This window comes from Panulirus ornatus, chromosome 41 (assembly GCF_036320965.1).
Source record: "Panulirus ornatus isolate Po-2019 chromosome 41, ASM3632096v1, whole genome shotgun sequence".
Taxonomy (NCBI): Eukaryota; Metazoa; Arthropoda; class Malacostraca; order Decapoda; family Palinuridae; genus Panulirus; species Panulirus ornatus.
In genome coordinates, this window is record NC_092264.1 from 17,689,265 (window position 1) to 17,701,030 (window position 11,766).

Genomic DNA, 11,766 nt, shown 5'->3' on the forward strand with positions numbered 1-11,766 from the left:
TAGCCCATCACCACCTGTGACGGGGTGCACATATACACTAGCCCATCACCCACCTGTGAAGGGGTGCACACACACACACACAATACGCCATCACCCACCTGTGATGGGGTGCACACACAGTAGCCCATCACCCACCTGTGACGGGGTGCACACACAGTAGCCCATCACCCACCTGTGATGGGGTGCACACACAGTAGCCCATCACCCACCTGTGACTGGGGTGCACACACAGCCCATCACCCACCTGTGACGGGGGTGCACATATACACTGGCCCATCACCCACCTGTGAAGGGGTGCACACACACACACACACACACACACACACACACACAGTAGCCCATCACCCACCTGTGATGGGGTGCACACACAGTAGCCCATCACCCACCTGTGATGGGGTGCACACACAGTAGCCAATCACCACCTGTGACGGGGTGCACACACACACACACACACACACACTACCCCATCACCCACCTGTGACTTTAAAGTCAATAACATTCCCCAGAAAGTAAAAAAAAAAAAATGGATTACCGTCTATCTAACATCACCACATTATCTTTCCATCTGTCTATACGTCTCGACTTTTCCGTCTCTTACGTCACGTCACACTGGTGGACGGAGACCGTAGGTGGCAGAGGTGATTATGTGGCTTCCTGTAAGAGGCGTCGCCTCCAGGCGTCTGAGAAGTGTGGGCGTCGGCTGGCGTCCAACGTTGCTAACGCTCCCATGCTGGTCTGATATTTATGAATGAACTCCCACCTCCCTGGTATTAATAGACCTGTTCTCCCACCTCCCTGGTATTAATAGACCTGTTCTCCCACCTCCCTCGTATTAATAGACCTGTTCTCCCACCTCCCTCGTATTAATAGATCTATTCACCCTCCTTTCTTGCATTAATAGATCTATTCTCCCTCCGCTCTTGTATCAATAGATGAGTTAATACTCCTTCCACCCTTGTATTTATAGACTAGTTAGATTGTATCATCCGTTGAATTAGTTGATTGTGTTATAGTCTATCATCACCTGTATTATCGGATACGTTAAGTATCATGCGTTGTATTAACACGCAGTCAGATTCTATCATCCATTGTATTAACAGATACATCAAGTTAAAACCCTATCATCTGTTGCATCAACGGAGTTAAAGCCTGTCATCCGTTGTATTTATAGACAAGCTGGTTTAAAAGTATTTCATAGATTGTATGGATAATCTAATATGCTTGAACCAGAGACGGACTTTGGGTGGTTGGTGGTTCGGGGTTAACTATCCACTTGGCATATTATCCTTGCGTCATAAACCTGTCCTCCAGACCCCCTATATCCCTCTCCTGTCGTTAGCCTACGCTGTCTGTGTTCCACTTCTGTAATCATTACCTAGTGTCTACTACAGAGACGCAAGTGGTTTGGTGGAAAGAGAAAGAGTTGGTGGAAGTCTTCAAGATGAGTGGCTACAGTGGATGGTGTTGTAGTTGAATTTCTTAAGAAAGGTGTCGACCATGTTGACTGGTTAGAACTTATCATGTATATATGGATCATAACGAGAGACAACTTAGTCAAGTCTTTCTATACTCCTGCCTCTAACATTTCACCTACAGTCCATCTATCGCTGATGGGCTTCCACCTACACTCCACCTATAGCAACTTGGGCCTCTAGTTGCCCTCCACCTACGCAATTTTACCTCCACTTGCATTCCACCACCACTACACGTCTACCCGATCCACATCACTATACCGCCCCCATAACATCACATATCCACCCAGTATCAGGCCACTTAAACCACTACAATACCCAGTTCTTCCTCCTCCTCCTCCACTTCACACTCCCATTGTAACATGTTCCACATGCAGAAGCCACGGGACCCCCTCTCTGATCAACCAGTCATGATGGCCATTCGTACAGTCAGTTAAGCTTAACCCTTGCGCTTCTCCCTTGTTCTCTGCGAGGTGTAGCCTATATAGTCATGTTCAGCCATGCTAGGCACGTTTTCTGTTTTTACACGTTTTATGTATATGGGAGGCATCGATTTAGGGCGAAGCTGTCGGGGTTTTAAAGCCAACGTGGTCCCCTCTACCTGTGTGGTGCGCGCGCCCCTCCCTCATTCTTAGTACAGAGCATCAAAGACAAACTTGGAGATTGATAGCTCAAGATATTTTCCTTTTTAGATCAGCGATATCTTGATATGATACTGTGTGGTTGATTTATAGTGGTAGTTAGGTACATGGTTGGGGTACGTTCTTCCTCCCCTTTGACATTAATGTGGGTGGGCTATACGTTTCTGACCCGATATACTGTGCTGTGATTGGAGGTTAGTTGTGTGGTCATAACCCCATACGTCATGACATGGTATTAGGGGGACTCGTGTGTGTTTAGCTTGGAACCTCCTGCAATACACCATTGTCTAGGCATTTTTCTCCTGGCTCATAACCCTTTACATTATACCATTACTGGGAGGGTAGATTTACTTGTATTCCTTTGCATTATACCTTTTCTAAGAGTAGATTTACTCATTCCTTTACATTGTACCATTACTGGGTGTAGTTCTACTCATACATTATCTAATTAACGGTGGCAAGTCTGCTCTTATCCCCTTACATTATACCACTACTATGGGTAATTCTGGTCGTACCCCTTTACATCACACCATTCATGGGGGTATTTGTAATCGCACCCCCTTGCATTATACCATTACAGGGGGCAGATCTGTTCGTACCCCCTTACATCATACTGTTACGTATACCACACATTATACCATTAACAACACTGGCTTCACCTGACTCCTACACTTCGTACGCAAGACCACAAACGGAGTTACCGTAACGTCGCTTGTAATCATACCCCCTTCGCAACATATCGCTAATGGACGTGTTTCTGATCGTGTTTCACAACTCCCCATACATTACACCATACCTGTAATAACTTGGCAAACTTAAAACCATAAAGAATACCTTCCCAGAATACATAACGAGATTAACGCCTCAGTCTACAGGAACAACTTAGAACATCAATGTTGGTTTATCGTGAAACTCGCTGAACGCTTGCCTATACGCCGTACGCTCGACACGTTTCCGGTAATCGGTAAGTTTCCGATCTGACAGCGAGAGCGAGAGCTATAACGCAGAAGTTCGGTATAATACAATCTACAACGAATTAATCATGCCACTTTACGTGATAACCCAACGCAGCGGTGAACTTTTAAACGATCCTAAGCGAACAAAAAGGTACGTTATTTACTATGAAGTACGAATTCCACCAGCTGTGGTGAGGATGGCACATACAGGGGAAACACAGTTCACTAGCCAGTGTCAGAGGTGCTAACAGTAGCACACTATGCTAACATCATCATTAACATGTTGGAACTTACCAGAGGCGAGCAATAGCAGTGCCAGCCACCTTCCCAGCACTTCGACGCCGACTTGAACGCTCTTCATCGTCGCGTCCTACAACTTAGACACACTTGTTTGTAAGTAATACCAGTCTGTAATCCTATGGATTCACTAAGTCCACTTATATAAGTCAGGCAGCAGCCGAGAGGGAGGTGTGTCACTCTACCTCAGATGAATCGGCCGTACGAGAGTGTGTGTGTGTGTGTGCGAGAGAAGCGAGGACGTCACCACGTGTATGTTCCGCGCGAGGCAATGCAACACTCCACCATCAACGCTCTGAGGGTGACTGATAACACCTTGGCCCTCACACCCGCTTATCTTTACCCCAGCTCCACCCACCTCTCAGGTGAGGGCTGCCGAATGGTCCCAACACTCCTCTCACCTGTCCTACAATTTCAGGTGTTTTTCGACGCTTCCGTTTTACTATTGTACCTCGAACAGTGATAAGACAGTTGATGAACGAATCCTTTTCAATCAAAGTGTTTTAAACACGATAATAAAAGATAATGTTTATAAGTCTTCTGGTGTGGGAGCGTGGATGCGCGGGCCGACTGCGCAGGAGAGCAGGTGAGATGGGCTGCCAGGGGTCGCCAGAGAGGGCCAACTAACTCTAGTCTACAATGGCATTACTTCTTGACTTGGCTCGCGTGCACACACACCTTTCCCCCGACGCTCCTCCTGTGTCAGCTGATTAATTCCCATCACTGCGTATTGCATCGGGTCAGTTCTGTCACACGAGGATCCACGTTTTCTTCAGTTGCAGAATGATGGAAAAACTAATTTTTTTCCCCTCCTCTTCAAGCTTTAGCTAAATGTCCTTTCATCCACCAAGTACTTTATGAAAGACGAAGTTTTGACCAAGTTTTGAATGTCGTGCAAGTCCTCACGACTCCCTCCATTCGTTATCCAGACCAAGTATGGAAGGTTTATACTCTACCCTTCAAAGGTTAAGATAATTCACTACCGGAGTTTGACGTCAGCTTGTTGGACGAAGGTATTCTGTGGTCATGCTGCTGCCTCAGTGTGAGCTGCTCCTCCTCCTGTTGTGCTCCACATATTACCCTGTGTGACGAATGGTCAGTATAGACTCGTCCTCTCTCCCTCTCAAAGCAATCCTGTCCCATTTCTCCTCCCGTTCCTTTTCATCCTTCTGTAGTTCTTTCCCCTTTTTCCCTCCTTCTCAAACTGCTTCTCTCTCTCTGCCCCTCTGCATACTACTTACCCTTTTTCAATAGTCTTTTTACAGTTCCCATCCCTTGCCAAATGCACCTTCCTTCCCATGGATTCCTTCCCTCCCTCGTCTCTCATCTTTCCTTATCTACTGCTTCTGTTGTTGTTGTTTCGTCTCCTTCCTCCCATCTCCCCAGGTTTGCTCCCCACTAGGTGTGTTGCTCCCCTCCCCGTCACCTGCCCACCCCTCTCCCCACCAGTGACGTGAGGGCCCTCCCACCTCAACTATTCTCGTCCCTCCCGCCTGACATGCCTCATATTTCATCCATGCCAGTCCCTCCCTCCCTCCACTGATGCCTACAACACCCTCTCCTCCCATCTCCGCTCGACCATCTCACTCACCCCGCCCCACCCACAACATCCTCACAACATCCCCCTACCACAACACCTTCCTCTACTTTACTGATCTACCAACCTCTTACCCGCAGAACTCTCCTCTTATTTCCCCACTTTACCTCTCCCTTACACTACCAATATCTACCCACACGTAACCTCCCCATAGCACCTTAAGCGCCCCGCCCCTCTCCCCCACCCCACAACATCCTCCAAGATACGGTACCCCGCAACCCCCCCCCCCCCCTCCCTCACGACCCAGCCCCCAGTCTACCCTCCAGCACGTTCATTTGACCTTCGCTCAAGGACCAAAAATATATTTCGCCTAGTGACACAAATGAGAAGCTGCACAATGAAGCGATATCTTATTGTCTCGCTCCTCACCTCAGCCAATTGGCCAATTTTTTTCCTTCCCTCCGTTTTCTTTCGTTACTCAAAAAGAATTCCTTTGTCGTCTTTTGTTGCAGCCACAACAGTGGGGAGGTTGCCTCCTGCTCCACTCGTGGTTTTCTTCCTGTGTGGTGGTGGTGGTGCCCTGCTAATTATGGCAATACTCATCAGAAAATGCCACGATTATACCACACCAGTTACATAAACAAGAAAAAAAGAGAAATGGTCTGATGTCATTACTGTTCTGTCCACCGCTTGCTGCCGGATCAGTGTACTCATTTCAAGGACGACTGAGGTCAGTCTCGCGTTTGTGATTACAACAGCAGACGTCATTGGCGAGGTCAAATCTTGCTGGGTTTCCCTCAGGCTGAAGACGAACTCGTGACTAAACCTTCATCCAAGCTTCCACGACGGATCACAATCTTGTGTTCGTATGAATGTCTGGGGATAGGGGAGAAAGAATACTTCCCACGTATTCCCTGCGTGTCGTAGAAGGCGACTAAAAGGGGAGGGAGCGGGTGGCTGGAAATCCTCCCCTCTCGTTTTTTTTTTAATTTCCCAAAAAAAGGAACAGAGGAGGGGGCCAGGTGAGGATTATCCCTCTAAGGCCCAGTCCTCTGTTCTTAATGCTACCTCGCAAATGCGGGAAATGGCGAATCGTATGAAAAAAAAAAAAAAAAAATGAATGTCTGAACGCCACTCCTTAAGTTTACCTCGGATTGATGTAGCTCGACTGTATACTTCGCCAGGTTACTCCCTCCATCGCTCCTCATACATGAGGCAATCCAAGTCTACGTGCAATGTCCAAACTCGCTAGATACGTCCACTCACATTCAGAACCCAGCCTAAGCAATCGAGAAGGATGAGCACTCCTTGGTCTGGCTTCCTCTGTTCAAAGTTTATGAAGAAAATATGAGGGAAGATTTTTTTTCCATACCCCAAACTCCCTCCCCCTCAAGTCTCCGACATTCAGGGAGTACGTGGAAGGTATCTTTGCTCCACTATCCCTTGGGATGATAATATGTAGACAAACATACGAATTATCTAAACGGATAAACAGGTAGACCTATAAAGGCATCAAGAAATACTCATTATGACTAGGTTTTGCATGACCCTATCCCAGCAGCAGTCTACCCTACTGTAGGTGCAGGAGGCCCTGGCCTTTTGGTGTGGTGTCTCCGCAAGGGGGCGGTTGGTGTGGGACGAGAGCTGGCGGTAACCCAGGCCCGTCGACTGCGGATGGACGCAGTGGGTTTTCCCAAGAATAGATGGGCGTGAGACGGAGCTGGAAGGGAGCAATATTCTCGCCTGGAGAGGCATGGAATATGAGAGGCGAGGCGCGTCTGAGAATGGCTTCTTGTGCTAATAAAACTATGGCTGTGACGTATGGAAGAATGCTAGTCGAGCGATTGCTTCATCGTCCCTATCCACCTCATCAACATGACCTTTAATCGATATTGTGAAGGAAACTGTAGAGAACCTGATGCCATTAACAAGGTTTCTGGGATGGATTGGATTGTGAAATTTAGGTTTATAGCCAAGCACTGGAGCTTCGAAGGGTATTCATCGCTCTCCCTGGTATGTGGAGCGGTTTTCACACTACGTTCATGAAATGCAATGTTTTCATGTGGTCTTGCTTGGTCGGAGCCAATGATAGCAGAAAGAAAATAAAGACAAAAGAATAAAAGATGAAAGGCTCAGGGATGAAAGGGCATGAATGAGCATCTACAAGCAGTTCCGTTACGGGGATGATGTTGACATTAGTGTACAGTGAGGCTGAAGTATTGTTGACGTATGTGGAGAATACCTCACCAGGAGTGGCCACAACGTGCTCAGGAAGTACAAGGGTTGTGTGTGTATAGAAGAGGCACAGGTCGGTGGAATGAAGACGTAAGGAGGTTGCTGGGGAAGAGGGTTTTGCCAGAGGAAACCGTTTCTTCAGAACAGAATTAAAAGCAAAACATTGAAATGTACAAGACTCATGAGGGAACTCCGAAAAGGCAAAAAGTTAAAAGATATAAAGAAAAGGATTTAAAAGGAACTAGAATTTCAGGAATGCATCACCAGTTTGGAGAGAGAAAAGAAAGTGCTGAAAAAACGATGTATTTAGACAACTGTAGTAAGATGTAAGCGGGAAAGATTAAAGTTTGCGAGAGAGGATTGTCTTTTGAGAACGACGAAGCATCAAATAATCTGGTTGATACCAGGCAGCCTAACACACGCTTCCCATGTTCATTCTAGGCCACTTCTACCAGAGGTTCCTCCTACTCAGACACACTCTTACATCACAAAAAATTCCCTGGATCATTTACCACATTTCCTTGGACACAAACGAAAGTCAGAATTCCCTACAGAAATTTTATATCCACTTCCTCGTATGCCCCTTCTCATGCCTACGTATCTACTGAACTCATTTTTCCCGTTAAACTCAATTACCAGCTTAATGGATAAATTTGGTCTGTACATAAATTTCACCTTTCTAAACCCTTCTTTGCCCTTCACTAGTAGAGTTCAGTCGCCCACACCACATCAGTAACCTCTACCATACACCAGACCATATCCTCGTAAACCAGTAATTACTCTGGACAATTTCCCCATATGCCATCCCCTTACTCCGTCCACCTCCGTTCCACTGTATCCTTCCACTACACTCCCTACATCTCCACTTCGTATTCACTACGACCTTTTTTTTTTTCTAGACTCCCAACTTGGTAAATGACTTCCCTCTCCCTGTTTCACACTCCACCCAGTAGCCACATTTCCCTCACAATACCTTACACTTGGCTCAAGTATTTCCTCAACCTGTCTGGAACTTCCTCTCATTCGGTGGTCTGCTGGCATCTTCACCGAATAGTACATTACACGTAAGTAAATTCACTATAGATTATAACAATCTTTGTTGATGTCACCAAGATGACTTGATTGGGTTTTTCTAAAGCGTGAAACTTAACCTCCTCATTGTCTGTATTTGTATATATATATATATATATATATATATATATATATATATGATTATAGTCTACTTCTCAGTTTACTGACAGTGACGCATTCACGGGCATAGGTCCGAATTGGTTACGGCAGTCGGACCACAGTCAACCCAGCTGTTCATCCACCTCTACGAATTAGTTGCTAAAATGGGTACCTGGCTAAGTCTAGGAGTATATATATATAAAGTTAAATGATGTATATAATCTAGAACAAAGCGAGACATCTGATATGAGGCCCGTGTTGCCTGGTGCGGCCATATCTTGGGAGTTTTATGGCCATCCATTTGTACTATTAACCAACATCGCCTGGTGAGTGGAACATGTGATGGTTATTACATGCGATGGTTGCTATGCGTGGTGGTCGCTATATATGGCGATAACACACAGCACTCACGAGATATAGCGACCACCACATATGGTGGGCACCACATACGCCGGTGGACGCATGTGGTGGTCGCTGTACATGGTGACTGCTATCTGTGACGCTCGCTACAAGTGAAGATCACATCATACGATGGTCAATATATATGATGCTCACTGTACAAGGAGTCAGTCCATGCAGCGTTCACTATGTGGTCAACATGAGGTGCTTTTTTATAAGACATGATTGCTTCCGGTAAAGTTCATTACATAAGATGTTCGCTCATTGTTGTGGTTAATACTACAGGCACTTTATACAAGTAGGGTTTGCTCTATGTGGCGGCATTTTGCTTTTCTCTCGGTCACCGGAAACACTGGGCACTATAGATGATTACATTGTGAAGGTCGCTACAAAAGCGATTGCCAGGAGCGGCAGTCGCTGTTTGCGGTGGTTGCCAGACAATCAGTAAGTAGTAAGGATATTATAATTCATACACCAATAAACTACGAGTGGTAATTTAGATTCAAGAGTTCAAAAAAAAAAAAAAAATAGTTGAAACCGATACTTTCCTAAAACATTTCATCCGGTACAAATTATATAATACATTATTCCTATGCAACTACATCCTGTGTTTAGCAATATGTCTGTGTCTGTCCATCTATCTTCGCTACACCACACTCACTGTGGTGTAGCTTCCGACATTCCCAGCTTTCATTGTGGCCGCTATCGTATGGTCAGACTCCCTCGGGGCAACGTGCATTTTTCCCCACAACACCAACTGTTGCTTTATCATTGAGCCAGCGATGTGTGTACTAGTAAAGTTAGACAGTGTTTTCTATACTTTGGGGTCGCTATTTGTGGTGGTCACTACGTGCTATACTAGAGAAAATATATACATAGTGGTCGCTACAACTAGTGGCTGCTATATGGAGTGTTCTTTATATATGAAGTTTTGTGGTCGCGATGCAATGTGTGCTGTACATTTGGTGACCATTATATGTGGTGGTCGTTGTAATTCAGGGTCCCTACATGGGCTGGTTACTGTACGTACTGATCGCCAAGTTCAAGAATCACTCCGGATATTGTTGTTCGTCGAGGTCACTACATGTAGACACCACTATACACCGTGGGTGTTACAGATGGTCTTCGCTTCGTATTATCATTGTCGTAAAACAAAAGTGAATCTAGCTGTGGTTCGTTTCCCGCCCACACCAGCTGTTGTCGTCATCCAGTCCAACAAATGACCAAGGTCTCTCGCTGTTGCTGCTATACTGTCAATTATCCGGGGTCAATAAGTGATCCCCGAAGTCCCTAAGTTTTACAGTCATAACATCAATTTAGTCATCAAGCAATACATCCGCCATTTCCTCTTTCGAACTTCCCAGACTCTACCATACGTTGACGAATGTCAGCGAGGCGGGATATCGCTGTGATGGACCTTAAGTTTGGTCTCGGAGGTGTGCGCGCGCCCCTGCCACCTCTGCTCATACCTCACTTGGTCATAATGAAATCATTCTCCTACAGCTTGTCCAATACCTGACCTCCTGCCGTTCCTCAGAGTAACCCCGGCCGCCCTGACGCACACGCCCTTCTGGCCTGACCTTCCTCTTAATCCTCAAGGGAGCCAACGTCAATGAACCTACGTAGTGCCACGCCCACACGCCAGCGTGGGGGCGTGGCAATCCTCCCCCAGAAATAGTCCAAGTCTTTCAATCTGCATCAGTGAGGCAGTCAGTCAGTCAAGACTTGAGCAATGGCTCAGACACACCGAAGCGTCCCCCCGTGTCTGGAGACTCCCAACATGAGACTCCTTGCTCCCCCACACTGACAAGGGGCCCTAGGTTGCCTCATCTCCCACGTTCTCCTTCGGCAGGAGCTCCCTTTTTTCCCAGAAGTGCCCCTATGGAACATACAAATCTGTGTCGTCAGCGGCCTATAAATGACAGACCCTTTTCAAGGTCTTACTCCGCCTGAACAAGTTCCACAGACACGGCATTAGCGCAGGTGCATCGCTGAATGCTTGCCCTAAGCATCGTATCGGCGCCGTGCATTTACGCAACGATTCTTACTCAAATCTCCGGCTCCAACACCTTCCGACACCTACCTATCCCCTGCACCAGCTCCACAACAACCCTACCATCCACAACAACCCTGCCATCATCTCTCCTCACCCGAACTTAGTGTTCTTACCTGATCCTGATCTAAAGCTACATCCCCACTTCATATACCTAATAAAACGCATCTTCGTCGGGCTGGTTCTTTTATCCTATCTCTCCAATCACTACCACAAACACGGCAGGCACAAAAACGAACACGAATACCAGCGCAAGGTTGTTACGCCGTTTTATACACAGAACATTAAAGAACAAAACTTCAAAGAACATAATCCTACAAAAGGAGAATTCCCAAGTCATTATTTCGCTCAATTCTTTAATCTAAGCTACATTATCATCGCCTCTTCCACACTCGCTGAATGAGCGATCCAGACTAGTGAGGAAGCTATACACAAAATGCAACCAACGGCAGTTAAGCTTAGCGTACTGTGCGTATCAAGCTTAGCGTACTGTGCGTATCAAGCTTAGCGTACTGTGCGTATCAAGCTTAGCGTACTGTGCGTATCAAGCTTAGCGTACTGTGCGTATCAAGCTTAGCGTACTGTGCGTATCAAGCTTAGCGTACTGTGCGTATCAAGCTTAGCGTACTGTGCGTATCAAGCTTAGCGTACTGTGCGTATCAAGCTAAGCGTACTGTGCGTATCAAGCTAAGCGTACTGTGCGTATCAAGCTTAGCGTACTGTGCGTATCAAGCTAAGCGTACTGTGCGTATCAAGCTTAGCGTACTGTGCGTATCAAGCTTAGCGTACTGTGCGTATCAAGCTAAGCGTACTGTGCGTATCAAGCTAAGCGTACTGTGCGTATCAAGCTTAGCGTACTGTGCGTATCAAGCTTAGCGTACTGTGCGTATCAAGCTAAGCGTACTGTGCGTATCAAGCTTAGCGTACTGTGCGTATCAAGCTTAGCGTACTGTGCGTATCAAGCTAAGCGTACTGTGCGTATCAAGCTTAGCGTACTGTGCGTATC